The sequence below is a fragment of the Tamandua tetradactyla genome, chromosome 17 (genome assembly GCF_023851605.1).
Source record: "Tamandua tetradactyla isolate mTamTet1 chromosome 17, mTamTet1.pri, whole genome shotgun sequence".
In the NCBI taxonomy this organism is placed as follows: Eukaryota; Metazoa; Chordata; class Mammalia; order Pilosa; family Myrmecophagidae; genus Tamandua; species Tamandua tetradactyla.
Window position 1 is genome coordinate 59,776,649 of NC_135343.1, and position 18,481 is coordinate 59,795,129.

Genomic DNA, 18,481 nt, shown 5'->3' on the forward strand with positions numbered 1-18,481 from the left:
CTTTTGGGGGACTGAGCAGGCATTAGGGAGGGGCTTTTTATTTCCGAGAACAGAAAGTAGTTGCCATGCCTGCTTTTTGAATTCAACTTCGGTTCGAGGCTGGGGGTGAGGACATGGGTGAAATGAGGGGCTGTGGGCAGTGAGGGGCTGGCCCATGGGCCAGAAGTGGTACAACTTCAGAGGAACCAAACGCCCTGTTGTGGAAGGGAGAACAGGTGGAAGCTGCAGGGCTGGAATCAAAGAGGGGTTCCAGAACACAGAGGAGGGTGAGGGAATGGGGAGTCTAATGGGTGGCGGTCGTGGGGCAGATACAAGGAAACTGGAGGCTCCACTAGGGGTTCTGCTCCTACCTGAACACCAGCACGCAGCTGGCTCCCCTTCCTGCACCTTCATTCCATGGTCCTGGTGGTCCTCGAGCTCACCTGACACCCCCCCCCCCACCTGTTGGTTTGGGATTCCACCGTGGCCCCCTGCCAGGCTCGGCTCCCCACCTTGCTTTGTCCCTTCTGGATCCACCACAGGAGGCTGCCTGAGGTCAGGGGGAGCCTCATGGGAGGGGGTGGCTTCCTGCAGTAGATTGGACAGGATTGGTTTGTTCAACCATTGGCCATGGAAAACTTGCCTTAATGTAGCTATGGCAACGCCATTCCTCCAGTGTCAACAGAATCTCCCACCGGTAGCCTGGGTTCTGCCTGTCAGTAATTCTAGCGACAGCTACAACAAAGGCTCTCGTTTCTCAAACACCTGTGATAGGACAAGCCCGAAATGGGTATCATTCCTTCCTCTTCCCCCAACACTGGGAGCTTAGCGGAGTCATCATTATAACAAAAACCCAGACGCTCAGCCTCTGGGACTCCATTCTTTCTCTCACCTTCTCCCTCACTGGCTTCTCCTTCTCCCTATGGGTTGATGGCTCCCCTTCATTAGAGGAGCCCCAAGACTCCTTCCTCTCTACTCCATCCTCCCTCCACCCTCCATGGCTCACCCCGCCTCATGATTTTTAAGGCTCCTCTCTCTGTGCTAATGATGCCAACATTTTTATGTCCAGCCCTGACCTCACTCTTGAACTCCAGGCTTGAAAATACAACTGCCCACTTAATACCTTGACCTGGATGCCAAATAGACAGAACCAACTACTATCCCAAAGCAAACCTTGGTTTTTCCCCCAGCCTGCCCCTCCCTAGCCAAGAGCAGCTCCATTCTTCCATCTTGTACTCACTCCACTCCCAACATCTCAGCAATTCTCCCCACCCCAAGTGCTTTCGTGTCCTTCTCTCCCCATGCAAAAGCCTCCTCCTCTGCAAAGCCTGCCCTGACCACACTATTCAAGATAGCCAACCCTTCCACAGGCCACACTCTCCAGCCCTCTTGTTTGCATTTTTTTCATAGCCCTTATCACTACCTGATATATTAGGTATCCATATTTACATGTGAATATAACATTGCATTTTTTTGTTTATTTTCTGTGTTTCCTTTCTAGAATATACAATTCCATGAGGATGGAGAATTTTCTGAATTATTTCCTGCTAGACTCCAGGAGCTAGAAGGTACGTGGCATATAGTTTGATAGCTATTAAAGTTGTTGAATGAATGAATGGGATTTAGGTTAGATTAGTTCCCCAAAGCCATACAGCTAGTGGAAACTCAGGGGATAACTCACTTGCCCTAGGTTACACGGCGAGTGGCAAAGCTTGGATGCAATCTGAGGTCTGGATCAAGCAGTCCCATGAGCTCTCTCTTTCTACCCCCCTAACCCCCCACTCCCTTCCAAGGTCAGCTGCTGGGCAGAGTCCCATCCACTGCCACCTGCATTTCCCCAATGGCCGCCTTCTCCCTCCTTCAGCTGCAAACTGCTCTTTAGAAAACATGATAAAGTTACATCCTTTGTAAAATTCTAATGCAATACAGGGTTAGCCTAGAAATAAGAAAATATTTAAAAAGTTGAAAGATAAAAGTTACCTTGGTAACATGTTGTTATTTTATTCTGGTAGTTTCTGTGACGTGTCTGCATCATTTTAATCCAGGCTACTAGTCACGGATTCTTGGTTCTGAACCCACATGAGAAAAGGGGCCTAGAAAGACGGGAGGTGCTGGATAGAAGAAACAGCGAGGAGGGCTCCTCAGGTAGGGGGCAGGTAAGCAAAAAAGGACAGGGGTGTCTGAGGAATGGGTGGGGAACGCTGGGGAAGAAGAGGGTAAGTAAAGGTGGGGGGGAAGCTTGGAGAACTGTAGACGAAGCTGGGGCTATGGAGTTTGGACCTGACAAAGGGAGTCTTGTCCATCCAAGGGAGCTCTGGCCACTTCATTGGCCACCACAGGATGGAATGGGTCACTGCTTTTGAAAATCAAACCAAAACTGAAGGGGCTGAAGCAGTGCCATTTGCCCTCATCTGACTTGCAGGTCGCTGTCAGGACGGATGTGCTGAGACGCTCGGAAGGCCTGGTCGGCACAGAGGTGTGCAGTGTGCGTGTCTCCTCTTCCAGGGCCTGCTGGGGGTGGGGGGCCCCCAATCCAACAGGACAGGATCCTTACAAAATGAGAAGAGATGGGATGTAGGGGAGAAGGCCGTGTGAAGACTGAACCGCTGCAATGAAAAGCCAAGGAGCCTTTCCAGATGACAGAGAAACTCCGAACACTGTTGGCCCTTTATTGAGTCGAGGTTCTTTCTCTGGATGCCTTAGTTTGGACATTTTTATGACCTTAAAACTGTAAATTAATAAATTCCCTTTATAAAAGCCAAAAAAAAAGAAAAAGAAAAAGAAAAGCCAAGGAGCCAGAAAGATAAATACTACTACTACTACTAAAAAGCCAAGGAGCAAGGATGGCTGTTAAACCACCAGAACCTTAAAGGCAAAGAGGAATTCTCTCCTATAGGTGTCAGAGGAAGTCTGGCCTTGCCAACACCTCGATTCTGGACATCTGGCCCCCAGACTTGCAAGGGCATAAATGTCTGCTCTTTTAAGCCACCAAGTCTGTGGTGATTTGTTGTGGCAGCCTAGGAATCCAAGACAGACGATTTCTAAGTTTCTGGCAAATAATGGGGTCACCCTGAGCTGGGGTCGCAGCAGAGGACAGAAAGGAGGGACTGTACTGGGGATGCACTGCTCCCAGAAGCCAGGCCCTTCCAAGGAGAACCCTTACCCCTAGCAAGCAAACTAGTCAGAGCGGCCACATGCTGGCTTCCTCATTTGCTCGCACCAACTCTGACCCTGTGTGGGCTGTTGGCTGGGGACTTCAATTTTTATGCTTGCCCCACTTGTTTGACAGCATCTTACTCTGGGACTCTGGCACTGGCCTGGACCCCATCTCCCTATCTTCTCCCACTGCTCCAGGTGGTCCCGCTTCATAGACCAGCTCTGGTGCTTGCAGCAAGGGGGCCTGTTTATGGTTTGCTAATGCTACCAGAATGCAATATGCCAGAAATGGGACAGCTTTTAAAAAGGGAACGTATTAAGTTACAAGTTTATGGTTCTAAGGACATAAAAATGTCCGAACCAAGGCATCCAGAGAAAGATACCTTGACTCAAGAAAGGCCAATGTCTGTCACATGGGAAGGCATGTGGCTGCCTAGTGTCTGTTCCCAGTTCCATTGCTTCCACCTCCTGATGCCAGTGGCTTCCTCTCTAAGCATCTGTGGGCCTTCACTTAGCTCCTCTGGGTTCTGACTTGCTTAGCATCTCATGGAAAGGCTCATGTCTACATCTGCTGGGTTCTGTATCTCCAAACATATGTGTCTAGGCATCTGCTCTCTCTGTTGGTACTCCAAGATCTTCAAATGTCTGTGTGTCTGTGTCTCTGTTGGCTCTGAAGCAACTGCGTTTTCTCCAAAATGTTTCCCCTTTTGAAGGACTCCAATAAACTAATCAAGACACACCTTGAATGGGCAGAGTCACAGTGTCCATCTAATCAAAAGACCCACGTTGAGTGGATTATGTCTCCTCCCAATCAAAAGGTCCTACCTCACAATATTGAATCAGGATTAAAGAACATGGCTTTTCTGAGGTACACAACAGTTTCAAACTGGCACAGAGTCCATCTCACCCAGTGTGTGAGGCAGGTTGTTCCTCCACTGCCATCTCACAGCCGGATGCAGCGGGATGAGTGGGAAAGCCATCACCAACAGCAGTGGCTGTGACGTGGGGCTGAGGGACAGGGAGGAGCTGAAAATGGTTCCCAGGCTTCGAGACTGTGAGGGAAAGGATGAGAATGTCAATTTGCAGCACTGATCTTTGGGATCAGCTCACTCCTGGGCAAGGAAAAGTGTGACACTGGAGTTCCTGAGAGAGAGGTTTTAGAGACATCCCTACAGATGCTGTTGTTGGGTTAGAAAGGGAGATGAGTCTCTAAGAGAAGACTGAAGGTGGGGTACTTGGGGACATCTCTGTCCACCCATGAAGCTAGAATAAATTCCCAGGAGAGGGCAGTTGGGCCTGAGTCTCACTTTTAGGCTCTTGATGTGCCATCCACCCAGGATACAACTCCAGAGAAGCCCTGAGAGGAGTGACAAAGGGACATCCATCATCAGACTTAAGCTTATGTCTTACTGACTGGCTTTGCTGCTGGCAAGACATGATGGGTTCATATGGCATTAAAAATTCTGGAATGGGTATAATTAGTTATTTTTTTGTGTTACAGCATTAGTTGGTCATAAGTGAACCTTTAAAATAGATCACACTTTTGGCATCCTGACCAGGTATTCTTTATTGTTTCAAAAAGGACCTCCCCAAATCAGAAGAGACCCCAGGAGTCTGTGCTCTGTTTCTAACCTTAGGAGACCCGAAGTCTAGTTTAGTGATTTAGTGTCCAGTCTGAGTGACCAGTTGCCCATCTTGGCTCTCTCAGAAGTCAGTCTCATATGGGGTCCAGATGTGCCTAGACTTAAAATATTTTTTCTTTGTGCTACCTCCCACCTTAAGCTTAAATTGTCCTTTTTTGTTTTAATAGTAACATATTTTCTGATTATCAAATTAACTTAAGTTCATTATAGAAAACCTGGAAAAATATAAGTAAAATAAAAGTCACCCGTCATCAGTGGTAACTGATAAAACTGCTCCCCCCCCATCCAGAAAAAGCTCTGATTTGTAGTGTGTGCTGATTTCTATGGTTTGAATCTCCCCACCATAGCAATTTCAAGCTGCGAATGCGATATCCCAGAGTGCAGAGTAGGAAGGAGATATGCACAGATAGTGGCTCTCACAAGGCCACAGGTCAGGCCCCAGCACACCGCTGCCCCAGGTCCACCCAGCCATAGCCACTGCTTGGGTATGTGGCCATTTCCCACCCTCTTTGCAACTGGAGGTGGTCATGTGACCTAGTGACCTTGTACTGGCCAAGAAAATTTAGAGGAAGTCTCCTCAGGGGAATTTAAGAAAGACATTTCCTTTTCTGATAAATTTAAAGAAGCATGCTAAGGAGAGTCCTCTCCTGCCTCCCTTGGTACCCTTTGTGCCAGTTTGAATCTGTGGTGGACCTCAGAAAAACCAAGTTCTTTCATTTTCCTTCAATATTGATAGGTAGTATCTTTTTCATTTATTTATTTTTTTGAGAACATAGAGATGTCCTCAGAAAAACATGGAAATGTGACTCACCCAATTGTGGGTAGTAACTTTTGATTAGATAGTTTCCATAATGTCTCTACCCATTCAAGGTGGGGTTGTTTACTGGAGCCCTTTAAGAGGGAACCATTTTGGAAAAAGCTTCAGAGCCCACACAGCCAGAGACCTTTGGAGATGAAGAAGGAAAATGCCCCCAGGGGAGCTTCATGAAACCAGAAGCTGGCGGAGAAAGCTAGCAGACTTTGCCACGTGCCCTTCCAGCTGAGAGAAAAAGCCTGAACTTTATCAGTCTTTCTTGAGTGAAAGTAACCTCTTGTTGGTGCCTTAATTTGGACATTTTCATAGCCTTACCTTAATTTGGACGTCTTCACAGCATTAGAACTGTAAACTTGCAAGTTAATAAATTCTCCTTTTTACAAGTGCTGGAGAGGATGTGGAGAAAGAGGCACACTTATCCACTGTTAGTGGGAATGTCAAATGGTACAAACACTGTGGAAGGCAGTTTGGCAGTTCCTCAGGAAGCTAAGTATAGAATTGCCATATGACCCGGTAATACCATTGCTAAGTATCTACTCAGAGGACATGAGGGCAAGGACACAAATGAACATTTGCACACCAATGTTTATAGCAGCATTATTTACAATTGCCCAGAGATGGAAACAGCCCAACTGTCCATTAACAGGCGAGTAGCTAAACAAGCTGTGGTATATACATACGATGGAATATTACACAGCTGTAGGACAGAATAAAGTCATGAAGCATGTAACAACATGGATGGACCTTAAGGACCATCCTTAAGTGAGATTAGCCAGAAACAAAAGGACAAATACTGTATGGTCTCAGTGATATGAACTAACATTAGTGAATGAACTTGGAGAATTTTAGTTAAGAACAGAGACCATTGGGAAATAGAAATAGGGCAGATATTGGGTAATCGGAGCTGAAGGGATACAGATTGTGCAATAGTCTGATTGTGAAAATTCAGAAATGGATAACACAATACTACCTAACTGTGATACAATAATGTAAGTACACTGAATGAAGCTGAATGTAAGAATGATAGAGGGAGGAGGGCTGGGGGCACAAATGAAATCAGAAGGAAAGATAGATGACAAAGACTGAGACAGTATAATCTAGAAATGCATAGAGTGTATAATGATAGTGACTAAATGTACAAATTTAAAAATGTTTTTGCATGAGGAAGAACAAAGGAATGTCATTACTGCAGGGTGTTGAAAATAGATGGTAATTAATATTTTAAAACATTAACTTATGTGTGAAACTAAAGCAAAAAAATGCTTATTTGGTACAAAATTTATATTTTGACTAGTGCATTTCCTAATATAATTTATGTGGACAGTTTAATTGAACATCATAATAAGTACATGGAACCTTGAGTAAGGCATGAGATTTTGTAGGTTTGTCCAGAGCAATGCCTAGCTAAATCCCAGAGTGATTTGAACAGTGAATAAAAAAGTATTTGCAAAGTCCCCTTGGGGAAATGTTTAGAAAGGGGGAAAATTCAACTTCCCCAAGTGGACAATTCCTTATATTCTCACAAGCAGTGGGAACAATCAAAGCAGTAGGCTGAGCCGTCAGTCTTGGGGTTTGTTCATATGAAACTTAACCCTGCAAAGGATAGGCTAAGCCTATTTAAAATTAGGCCTAAGAGTCACCCCCATGAGAACCTCTTTTGTTGCTCAGATGTGGCCTCTCTCTCAGCCAGCACAACGAACCAACTTACTGCCCTCCCTGTCTCTATGTGGGACATGACTCCCAGGGGTGTGGACCTTCCTGGCAAGCTGAACAGAAATCCTAGAATGATCTGGGACTCAGCATCAAGGGATTGAGAAAACCTTCTCAACCAAAAGGGGGAAGAGAGAAATGAGACAAAGTAAGGTGTCAATGGCTGAGAGAGTCCAAATAGAGTCGAGAGGTTATCCTGGAGTTTATTCTTACGCATTAAAAAGATATCACCTTGTTAGTCAAGATGTAATGGAGAGGCTGGAAGGAACTGCCTGAAAATGTAGAGCTGTGTTCCAGTAGCCGTGTTTCTTGAAGATGAATGCATAATGATAGAGCTTTCTCAATGTGACTGTGATTGTGCAAATGTTGTGTCTGATGCTCCTTTTTCCTACAGTATGGTCAGATGAGTAAAAAATATGGATTAAAAATAAATAATAGGGGGAACAAATGTTAAAACAAATTGATTAGATTGAAATACTAGTGATCAATGAAAGGAAGTGGTAAGGGGTATAGGGAAAAAAATAGGGGGAACAAAGGTTAAAATATATTGAGTAGATGGAAATACTAGTGGTCAATGAGAGGGAGGGGTATGGGGTATGGTATGTATGGGTTTTTTCTTTTTATTTCTTTTTCTGAAGTGTTGCAAATGTTCTAAAATTTATCATGGTGATGAACGTACTACTATGTGATGATATTGTGAACCACTGATTGTACACCATGTATGGAATGTTTGTATGTTAAGAATGTGATGCATGTTGTTTATCAATAAAAATATTTTTAAAAATTAAATTAAATTTTAAAAATTTCCCTTTTTAAAAGTTGTTCTGTTTCTGGTTTATCACATTCTGGCAGTTTGTAAACTAGAACACCCTGTTTTCTCCCTTTATATGTGATCACATGAGGATGTGATGCTTGGAGCTGAAGCAGCCATCTTGCGACTATGAGGAAAAGACCATGAAAATTGCAGGAATGTCAGTTTAGCACCTTGACTTTGTGGAACTGCTAAACTAAACCTTGGAACTGCCTATCTCTAGAATTACTGGGTAAATAATAGATATTTTTATTGTTTAAGACAGAAGCTATATACTTTTTTAGTAAAGGGCCAGATAGTAACTATTTTAGGCTTTGTGGGCCGTACAGTGTCTATACACTTAGGTTGGATTGTATGATGTGGGAATAAAACTACTTAAAAATGAACAAAGAGAAGCAAGAGAAAGAAACGTACCTACTCACTGTCAGTAGGGAAACTGAGAGGTGCAGCCCCTTGGAGGGCAGTGTGCTGGTTCCACAGGAGGTGAGGGGTGGGGTTGCCATATGATCCGGCAACCCCATTGCTCAGTATATGCCTGGAGGAACTGAGTGTGGGGAGACAAATGGATATGTGCACACTGGTGTCTCTGGTAGCAGGGTTCCCCATCCACAATGGATGGAGGTGGCCTAAGGGTACAACGACTGAGGAATGGAAGGGGGAATTATGGTATATACACACAATGGACTACCGAGCTGCTGCAAGAAAGAATGAAGTTGTGAAGCATGCAACAAGGTGTATAAACCTTAAGGAGTATATGTTGAATGAAATGTCAGGAACAAAAAGACAAATATTATCATGCCTCAATCATAGGGCATGATGATCAATATACAAACTTGGTAAACTGAGTTGAGTACACGGGTTATGAGTTTGGGATCTTTTGTAAATTTACTAGATTGTAAGTTCTTACAGCTTACAGTAAGTTCACACATATTCAGTAACAATTATTTCTAAATTCTGAGATAATGAGCTGTTTGTTTATAACCTGGTCTTTTCCAGAAACTTCAGGTATTTATGTGACACCTGAGACTCAGAGTTAAAGCTCTGAAGCTATGAAAGTCAGCAGGACCCCATACAGGAACTGTTTAAAAAGATGAAAAAGTGATCAGACTTCGACTAGAGTTATGAATGAAGCTGATCTGGATAGGACAAAGGTAAATATCGTCCATATTTTAAAACTTCAACTTCTGTGTGAGACCAAAGGGAGAGATGTTTATTTGGTGCAAAATTTATATTTTGGGTAGTGCATTTCCAAATTTAATTTGTACAATCAGTTTAGTTGAATATCATAAGTGCATGGAATCTTGAATAAGGATGAGATCTTGTTGATTTGTCTAGGTTAGTGTGATGCCCCTACATATCCCAGAGTGTCTTGGGCAGTGAATAAAGAAGTATTTGCAAAGTCCCCTTGGGGGACTGGAAAGAAAGGAGGAAATGTTCAACTTCCCCATTTTGAAGAATTCCTGATATTCTTACAAGCAGCGGGGACAACTAAATCAACAGGCCAAGCCTTCAATCTTGGGATTCGCCCTTTGAAACTTATTCCTGCAAGGGATAGGCTAAGCCTACTTAAAATTAGGCCTAAACAGCGCTCTCGTCTGCCGTGCTGGAGACCCGGGTTTGATTCCCGGTGCCTGCCCATGCACAAAAATAAAAGAATCAACTGCTAAGAGATTTCAAATAGAGTCAAGAGGTCATTCTGGAGGTTATTCTTATGCATTATATAGATATTCCTTTTTAGTTTCTAGTGTAGGGTAGCTAGAAGGAAATACCTGAAGCTGTTGAACTATAATCCAGTAGACTCGTTTCTTGATGATGATTGCATAAACTATATAGCTTTTATCATGTGACCATGTGATTGTGAAAACCTGTGACTGACACTCCTTTTATCCAGTGTATGGGCAGATGAATAATAAAATAAAGACAAAAATAAATAAATAGTGGGGGGGTAAGGAGTATGAAGTGTTTTGGATGTTCTTTTTATTTTTTATTTTATTTTTTGGAGTAATAAAAATGTTCTAAAATTGAAAAAAAAAAATTAGGCCTAAAAGTCACCCCCAGAGAACCTCTTTTGTTGCTCAGATGTGGCCTCTCTCTCTAAGCCAACTCAGCAGGTGAACTCACTGTCCTGCCCCCCTACATGGGACATGAGTCCCAGGGGTGTAACTCTCCCTGGCAACGTGGGACAGAAATCTCAGGATGAGCAGGGACCTGGCATCAAGGGATTGAGAAAACCTTCTTGACTAATAGGGGGAAGAGAGAAATGAGGCAAAATAAAATTTCAGTGGCTGAGAGATTTCAAACAATTGAGAGGTTAACCTGGTGGCTATCCTTATGCATTAAATAGATATCTCTTTTTAGCTTGTGGTGTACTGGAGTGGGTGGAAGGAAGTATCTGAAACTCTTGAGTTGTGTTCCAGTGGCCTTGGTTCTTGAAGACAATTGTATAGAGATATAGCTTTTGCAGTGTGACTGTGTGATTGTGAAAACCTTGTGTCTGTTGCTCTTTTTATCCAGGGTATGTATAAATGAGTAAAAAAAAACTATGGATAAAAATAAAAAATAATAGAAAGGGGACAAAGGGTAAAATAAATTGGGTAAATGGAAATACTAGTGGTCAATGAGAGGGAGGGGTAAGAGGTATGGGCTGAAAGAGTTTTTTCTTTTTTCTTTTTATTTCTTTTTCTGGAGTGATGCAAATGTTCTACAAAATGATCATGGTGATGAATATACAACTATGTGATGCTATTGTGAGCCATTGATTGTATACCATGTATGAACTGTGTGTATGTGAAGATTTATCAATAAAAATGCTAAAAAAAATAATTGGTCTGTGGTGGACACTTGACTGAAATCGAATTAAACAGTCACTTCTCTAAGGTTTTCAGACTCAGGTTCAAAAGAGTCAAATGCATTTCTCTACATAAAATTTAAAACAACAACAACAATAGCAAATAACAATAATAATAAAATCTATGAATATTGATTTCTACCCTCTCCCCAAATCCACTTAAATGACAGTGGAGAAATCTGTAAAAAGGCATAGATGAACAAGAACACAGAGAAACTGGGAGGAGACATTGCAACAAAAATTTGGTGGCTGGATAGCAGGTGGCGGCGTGGTAACTGAGAGCTGAGGAAGCTCAGTCCTGAATCGTCTGTGGGAAAAACCAGGAAGCAATCCATTTACACCATGGAACTCCCCCAAAGGCTCGGAATTGGAGGCACAAGGTACCCCTGGAAGTGGGGAAAAGCAGGGGACTCATTAAATGCCTATTTAAGAAGCAGTTAGACCCCTGATACCTCCTCTTCGTGAATGACCGTCCCTCTTCCACCTCAGAATAAGACAGACTAGAAGCTTCCTCTCTGGAAAGGGTGACACAGGATTTCTGACTAGGGAGTCCTCAGTAGCTCACACTGGAGACAGGGGGTTTAGGTAGCATCACTCCACATACCAAATGAGGAGACCCCCAGCCCTCTCCCTCCATTTAGCCCCCAGAATGCTGACAGTCAGACTTCTTCCCTCAAGACAGGAGACTGAAAGAAACTTTCCTGAGAAATCTCACCATCCCAAGAAACAAGACTTACAGACACTGACATCAGAAGTGTTCCAAAGAGTGAGCCCAGCCACGTGACCCTAAGTGTGACTCCTTGTTGGCCATATGCACATGGGGCTTCCATGAGCCTTGCTGGGCCCCACGGCCAAGCCTGGGCGCTCAGACAAGAAGTGCCTAAGACGAAGGCCAAGAGTTGACTCCAAGGCCACCCCACATGGCCAGCCTGAAAAGCAACCTCAGCCACTGGGGGACGGTTCTTCAAGATGATGAAATGGATGGAACGCATTGCATCTGAACACACTGAGAGGAGATTTTGCCACCCTGGGGAAAGGGGGTAGTTTGGGTCAAATTAGCAGTAAGTACAAAGAAAACCAGCCAGATTGAAAAACAAGAAACTCTGAGCACAACCCAGAACTGTGTGGGAAAGGAAACAATCTATTGGGACTACCAGGAAATTGAGGCAGGGAGGAGGGCAAGGGGTGATCTGTGGAAATCAAGCCTCCCCCTCTATAAAAGGAAGGCTTGCCCTTAGGTGTCCACAGCAACACCATGCTCTCTCTAATAAATTCCCCCCTTTTGCTTGGGCTCGTTAGAGTCCTCTGCTTTTGCTAAAAACAGAAAGAATCACAGCTAATACATTGGCTATATGATCACTTTCCCTCCCCAGTCTTGGGCTCCTCCTAAGCCCCTGCTCTCTGATTCTATACACCTTTCAACAGTTCATTCTCTTTACCTCCTCTCTCCACCCCCTGCGGGGCTGTGATGGTTTGAAGTTGTATGCACTCAGGAAAGATCATGTTTGTTTCATCCATTCCTGTAGACCTATTGTAGGGGGGACCTTTGATTAGGTTATTTCAGTTATGATATGACCCACCTCTTTCAAGGTGGGTCTTAATCTTCTTATTGGAGTCCTTTATAAGTACGAAAAGAGCCCCAGAGAAGTTTAGGGAAAAGCTCCACAGAAGCTGAGAGACAGAAGCTAAAAGAAAGAAACATGTAGAAGCTGAGAGAGGAAGCCACTGAAGCCAGAAGCTGGAAGCAACAAAACGGGAGAGAGGAAGACCAGCAACTGTTACCTGTACCTTGCTGTCTGACAGATGAGCCCAAACTTGCCTCGAGCTATTCTTCAGAGGAGGTACTGTCCCATCGATGCCTTGATTTGGACATTTTTCACAGCCTCAGAACTGTAAGCTTCTAAGATAATAAATCCCCATAGTAAAAGCCATCTCATTTTTGGTATATTGCATTTCACATGCCTTAGCAACCTAGAACAGGTCTTTCCTACCAGTATCTGTCACACCCATTTACCAAAACTGAATTTCCTTTGAGGCCGTGTGCCCTGGCCCTATTGTGTCACAGTATGAAAGATGTTGAGAAACCCTCAGATGAGGGAACCTACCTTGGCACTCTGCAGGGATGGGCTGGGGGTGAGAACAGAGCTCAGAGTTTCCAGTGTATGCCTGTGTTCCTACTACTCACCAATCTCGGACTTCCAGCTTTGTCTACATTTTAAATTTATTTATCATTTATAGCCCTGCTACATCTTAGACAAATCTAATTCAACTTTACAAAATTAGTAAAATATAAAAGAAGACAATTAAAAGAACCCAGAAAAGCAAATGTCTCAGGGGGGTCTATGATGACATATTGATACAGAAAAGTGTTAAATGTTGTTCCAAGTATGCTGGTAGGTGAGACAGAACAGAAATCACCTGATTTTTGTAGCTATTTCACAGTCAACAAACATTTTGGAATATTGAGTAAGTCAGAATTATGTGTGATGGCATATAACAGGAAAAAAAAAAAACCCCAACCTATTCCAGCATGGTGGTTTGGAGCTGTATGCACCCCAGAAAGACATGTTCTTAAACTTAATCCATTCCTGTGGGTGTGAACCCACTGGAAATAGGACCTTTAAATGAGGCTACTTCAGTTGAGGTGTGGTTCAACTGAATGACAATGAGTCTCAGTTCTATCACTGGAGTCCTTTATAAGCAGAATGAAATTCAAGTACACGGAGAGAAAGCCGCAGGGAGCAGCCAGAGGCTAGAAGTCAGCGAAACCCAGAGAGACCAGGAGAGGCTGCCATGGGCATTGCCAAGGACCAAGGATGCCGGCAGACAGCCCCAGAACACCGCAGCCTCCTGGGAGAAAGCATCATCTTGTTGCTTAGTTTTGGGTTAGCCTCAGAACCATGAACCAATAAATTCCCTTTGTTAAGCCAATGCACTGCCTGGTATTTGCTTTGGCAGCCCCTAAACTGAACCAGTCTGCACAGTTCTTTTGACGTAAATGAAGTCTGGAAGTAGGGTGAGTATGGCCCCTTTCTGGTCACCAGGGGCCCAAGATCCCTTATTGTTCAATATGGGTTTTTCATGCTACATTCCGGATAAAAGGCAAAAAGAGTTCATTTTAAGGGTGCTTCCAGGTAGTGCTACATAACAGTTCCACTTACATTTTAATGTCTGAACGGAATCTCATGGACATACTAAGCTACAAGGGAATCCAGGAAATGTAGTTTTCTAACTGGATGCATTGCTGCCCCAAATAGGGTCATGAATCAATGCTGAGCTGGGCAACCAGGAAGTTTTGCTACAGGTACTTGCTATGTGGCAGTGCTGCTGGGCCTGAGATATACAAAGATGAAGACATTGCAGCCTTGCCCTGAAGGAAGTCACAATTTTTAGGAAGGGGCTACCGATCAGCTGAATATTACAAAATTGAAAATCACTTTGAAAAAATGGGAATAAAGAATTGTGGGGATAGCTGATAAATCCCAGAGTGACTTGAGCAGTGAATAAAGAAGTATTTGCAAAGTCCCCTTGGGGGAATAGGGAGAAAGGAGGAAATATTCAGCTTCCCCATTTGGAGAATTCCTGATATTCCCTCAAGCAGTGTGGACAACCAAATCAACAGATTCAGCCCTCAATCTTGGGGTTTGCCCCTGTGAAATTTATCCCTGCAAAGGATAGTCTAAGCCTACTGAAAATTAGGCCCAAGAGTCATCCCCAGAGAACCTCTTTTGCTACTCAGATGTGGCCTGTCTCTGTCTAAGCTGACATGGCAAGCAAACTTATTGCCCTCCACCTCTCTTCGTGGGACTTGATGCCCAGGGGTATAAACCTCCCTGGCAACGTGGGACAGAAATCCTTGGATGAGCTGAGACTTGACATCAAGGGATTGATAAAAACTTCTTGACCAAAAAGCGGAAGAGAGAAACAAGATAAAATAAAATGTCAGTGGCTGAGAGATTTCAAACAGAGTCAAGAGGTTATCCTGTAGGTTATTCTTATGCATTAAATAGATATCACCTTTCTAGTTTAAGGTGTATTAGAGAGGCTAGAGGGAACTGCCTGAAACTGTAGAGCTGTGTTCCAGTAGCTATGTTTCCTGAAGATGATTGTACAATGATATAACATTCGCAAAGTGACTGTGTGATTGTGAAAACCTTGTGTCTGATGCTCCTTTTATCCAGGGTATGGACAGATGAGTAAAACATATGGATAAAAACAAATAAATAAAAGGAAGATAAAGGTAAAAATAAATTGAATAGATTGAAATTCTAGTAGTCGATGAGAGGGAGGGGTGAGGGGTATGGCATGTATAATTTCTTTCTTTTTAATTTCTTTTGCTGGAGAGATGCAAATGCTCAAAAAAAATGATCATGGTGATGAATACACCATTATGTGATGACATTGTGAGCCATTGATTGCCCACCATGTATAGAATGTTTGTATGCTTGTTTGTTAAGGTTTACAATAAAAATATAAAAAACGAAAAAGAATTGTGGGGGCAGAATGAGGTAGTATGAGTTCTGTCAGGGGACATAGGGAAAGATTCATAAAGAGGATAACAATTGAGTTGGGGCTAAAGCATAGCAGAAATTTAGAGTACAGGAGAAAAAGCATTCCAGGTAGAGAAAAGAGTATGGACAAAGAAAAGCATTAAAACAGATAGAATATTTGGAGAATTTAAACAAGTTTTGTATTTCGTTAAAATAGGGTTGACAAAGTCCTGCAGAAGGTAAGGTAAAAATAAGGTGATAAAAAAACTCCATGAAAAGGAGTCAGATTTAATTCTGTAGACAACAGGAAGCTTCAAAGTTTTATAGGCATGAATATCATGGAATCAGATCCTTATGCTCAAAAGAGAACCATGAAATAAGAGGAAAAGATGAACTATTATTGAAAAATCACATACCATGTAATCATCCAAATTGTACAAAATTTTTGGAGGCTCTGTATTTGCAGGGATTTAAAAAAAAAGATGAACTATCAGACAGAATAGACTAGTATTAAACTTTTTACATAGTATGAAATTTTTACAACATTCCTTCAGGCCAAGATGGCGGCTTAACAATGTGCGCATTTTAGTTTATCCTCCAGAACAACTACTAAATAACCAGAAACAATACAGAACAGCTCCTGGGGCCACACAGCGTAACCCAATCTGGACCACCTGGACCGGTTGTGAGCCCCCCAGAACCGTGAGTTCCCCAAGCTGTGGCAGCTGGCGCCCCTCCCCAACAGGCTGCTTCCCAGAGGGGAAAGGAAAGAGACTTTACCAGCAGCAGGGGCTGAGCCCAACCAAACACCAATTGTGGAATTAATTAGCAAATTCTGACCGCTAAAAATAGGCCCCAGCTCAGGTGAACCTGGTCAAAGCAGAGGGCGCTCATTTTTGCCCCGGCGCCTTCCACAGGAGAGGGGTGAAGCCCAACTCAGGTGGAATCCCTCTCTCAAGGGATTCAGACACCAGGGCTTGGTAATTTGAAACCATTAAAACCAGCCTACAACCTCTCCTCGGTCTCCACCACGCCCCCAGCCAAAGTTAAAGGTACCACATCATCTTATGCTGGTGGGACCTGCAGGTAGACAAGCACCACATACTGGGCAGGATAAGAAAAACAGAGTCCAGAGACTTCACAGGAAATTCTTTCAACCTGCTGGGTCTCACCCTTGGGGAAAACCGATGCAGGTGACTTTCTTCCTAATAGGAGGCCAGTTTGGTCTGAGAAAATCCGGCTGCAGTCTATAATACCTAAGTAGACCCTCTTAAGTGTGTGTGGGGGAAAGGCACCATACAAGCAGGGCAAGAAACAAGGAAACAAGAACTGAAAAATTCTCCTCTGTTAAACAAAACTTGAGTTAGAGGTCCAGATAAAGCTGAATTGCATGTCAAAAAACAGATAGACAACAAATTCATCCAGCAAGAAAACCCTAGGTAAAAGAAGTGAAAGCAATCTCCAGAATAAACTAATTAAGGTAATTAAATGCCTATACGCCAGCAAAAAATAATGAATCACACTAGGGAAATTGAAGATATGGCCCAGTCAAAGGAACAAACCAACAATTCAAATGCGATACAGGAGCTGAAACATTTAATTCAGAGTATACGAACAGACATGGAAAACCTTATCAAAAACCAAATCATTGAATTGAGGGGGGATATAAAGAAGGCAAGGAATGAACAAAAAGAAGAAATTGAAAATCTGAAAAAACAAATCACAGAACTTATGGGAATGAAAGGCACGGTAGAAGAGATGAAAAAAACAATGGAAACCTACAATGGTAGATTCCAAGAGACAGAACATAGGATTTCTGAACCGGAGGATGGAACATCTGAAATCCGGCAAGACAAAGAAAATATAGGGGAAAAAATGGAAAAATATGAGCAGGGACTTGGGGAACTGAAAGACAATATGAGGTGCACGAATATAACATGTTGTGGGTATCCCAGAAGGAGAAGAGAAGGGAAAAGGAAGAGAAAAACAAATGGAGAAAATTATCACTGAAAATTTCCCAACTCTTATGAAAGACTTAAAATTACAGGTCCAAGAAGTGCAGCGTACCCCCCCCGAAGAGAATAGATCCAAATAGACGTACTCCAAGACACTTACTAATCACAATGTCAGAGGTCAAAGAGAAAGAGAGAATCTTGAAAGCAGCAAGAGAAAAGCAATCCATCACATACAAGGGGGGCCCAATAAGACTATGCATAGATTTTTCAGCAGAAACCATGGAGGCAAGAAGACAGTGGGATGATATATTTAAATTATTAAAAGAGAAAAACTGCCAACCAAGAATTCTATATTCAGCAAAATTGTCCTTCAAAAATTAGGGAGAAATTAAAACATTTTCAGACAAAAAATCACTGAGAATTTGTGACCAAGAGACCAGCTCTGCAAGAAATACTAAAGGGAGCACTAGAGACAGATACGAAGACAGAAGAGAGAGATGCGGAGAAGAGCGTAGAAAGGAAAACCATGAATAAAGGTAGAAAGAAGGAAAATTAGATATGACAGATAAAATCCAAAAGGCAAAATGGTAGAAGAAAGTACTACCTGTGCAGTATTAACACTAAATGTTAATGGATTAAACTCCCCAATCAAAAGACATAGACTGGCAGAATGGATTAAAAAACAAGACCCATCTATATGCTGTCTCTACTCAAAGGACACGAGAGCAAGGACACAAACGGACATTTGCACACCAATGTTTATAGCAGCATTATTTACAATCACCAAGAGATGGAAACAGACAAAATGTCCATCAACAGACGGGTGGCTAAACAAACTGTGGCATATACATATGATGGAATATTATGCAGCTATAAGACAGAATAAAGTTATGAAGTATGTAACAACATGGATGGACCTTAAGGACATTATGCTGAGTGTGATTAGCCAAAAACAAAAGGACAAATACTGTATGGTCTCACTGATATGAACTGACATTAGTGAATAAACTGGGAATATTTCTTTGGTAACAGAGACCATCAGGACATAGAATTAGGGTAAGATATTTGGGTAACT

At 42.8% G+C, this 18,481-nt stretch overlaps 1 protein-coding gene and 1 long non-coding RNA gene across 2 annotated transcripts in view; one reads left to right on the plus strand and one right to left on the minus strand.

The window, feature by feature from the left end:
* Positions 1 to 18,481, minus strand: part of CAPG (capping actin protein, gelsolin like) — a 93,749-nt gene that overhangs the window by 66,699 nt on the left and 8,569 nt on the right. The window lies entirely within an intron of this gene.
* Positions 580 to 2,764, plus strand: LOC143661283 (uncharacterized). The gene is made up of 4 exons (XR_013164485.1): positions 580 to 769; positions 1,481 to 1,547; positions 2,025 to 2,135; positions 2,402 to 2,764. It is a non-coding gene; the product is annotated as an uncharacterized LOC143661283 (long non-coding RNA).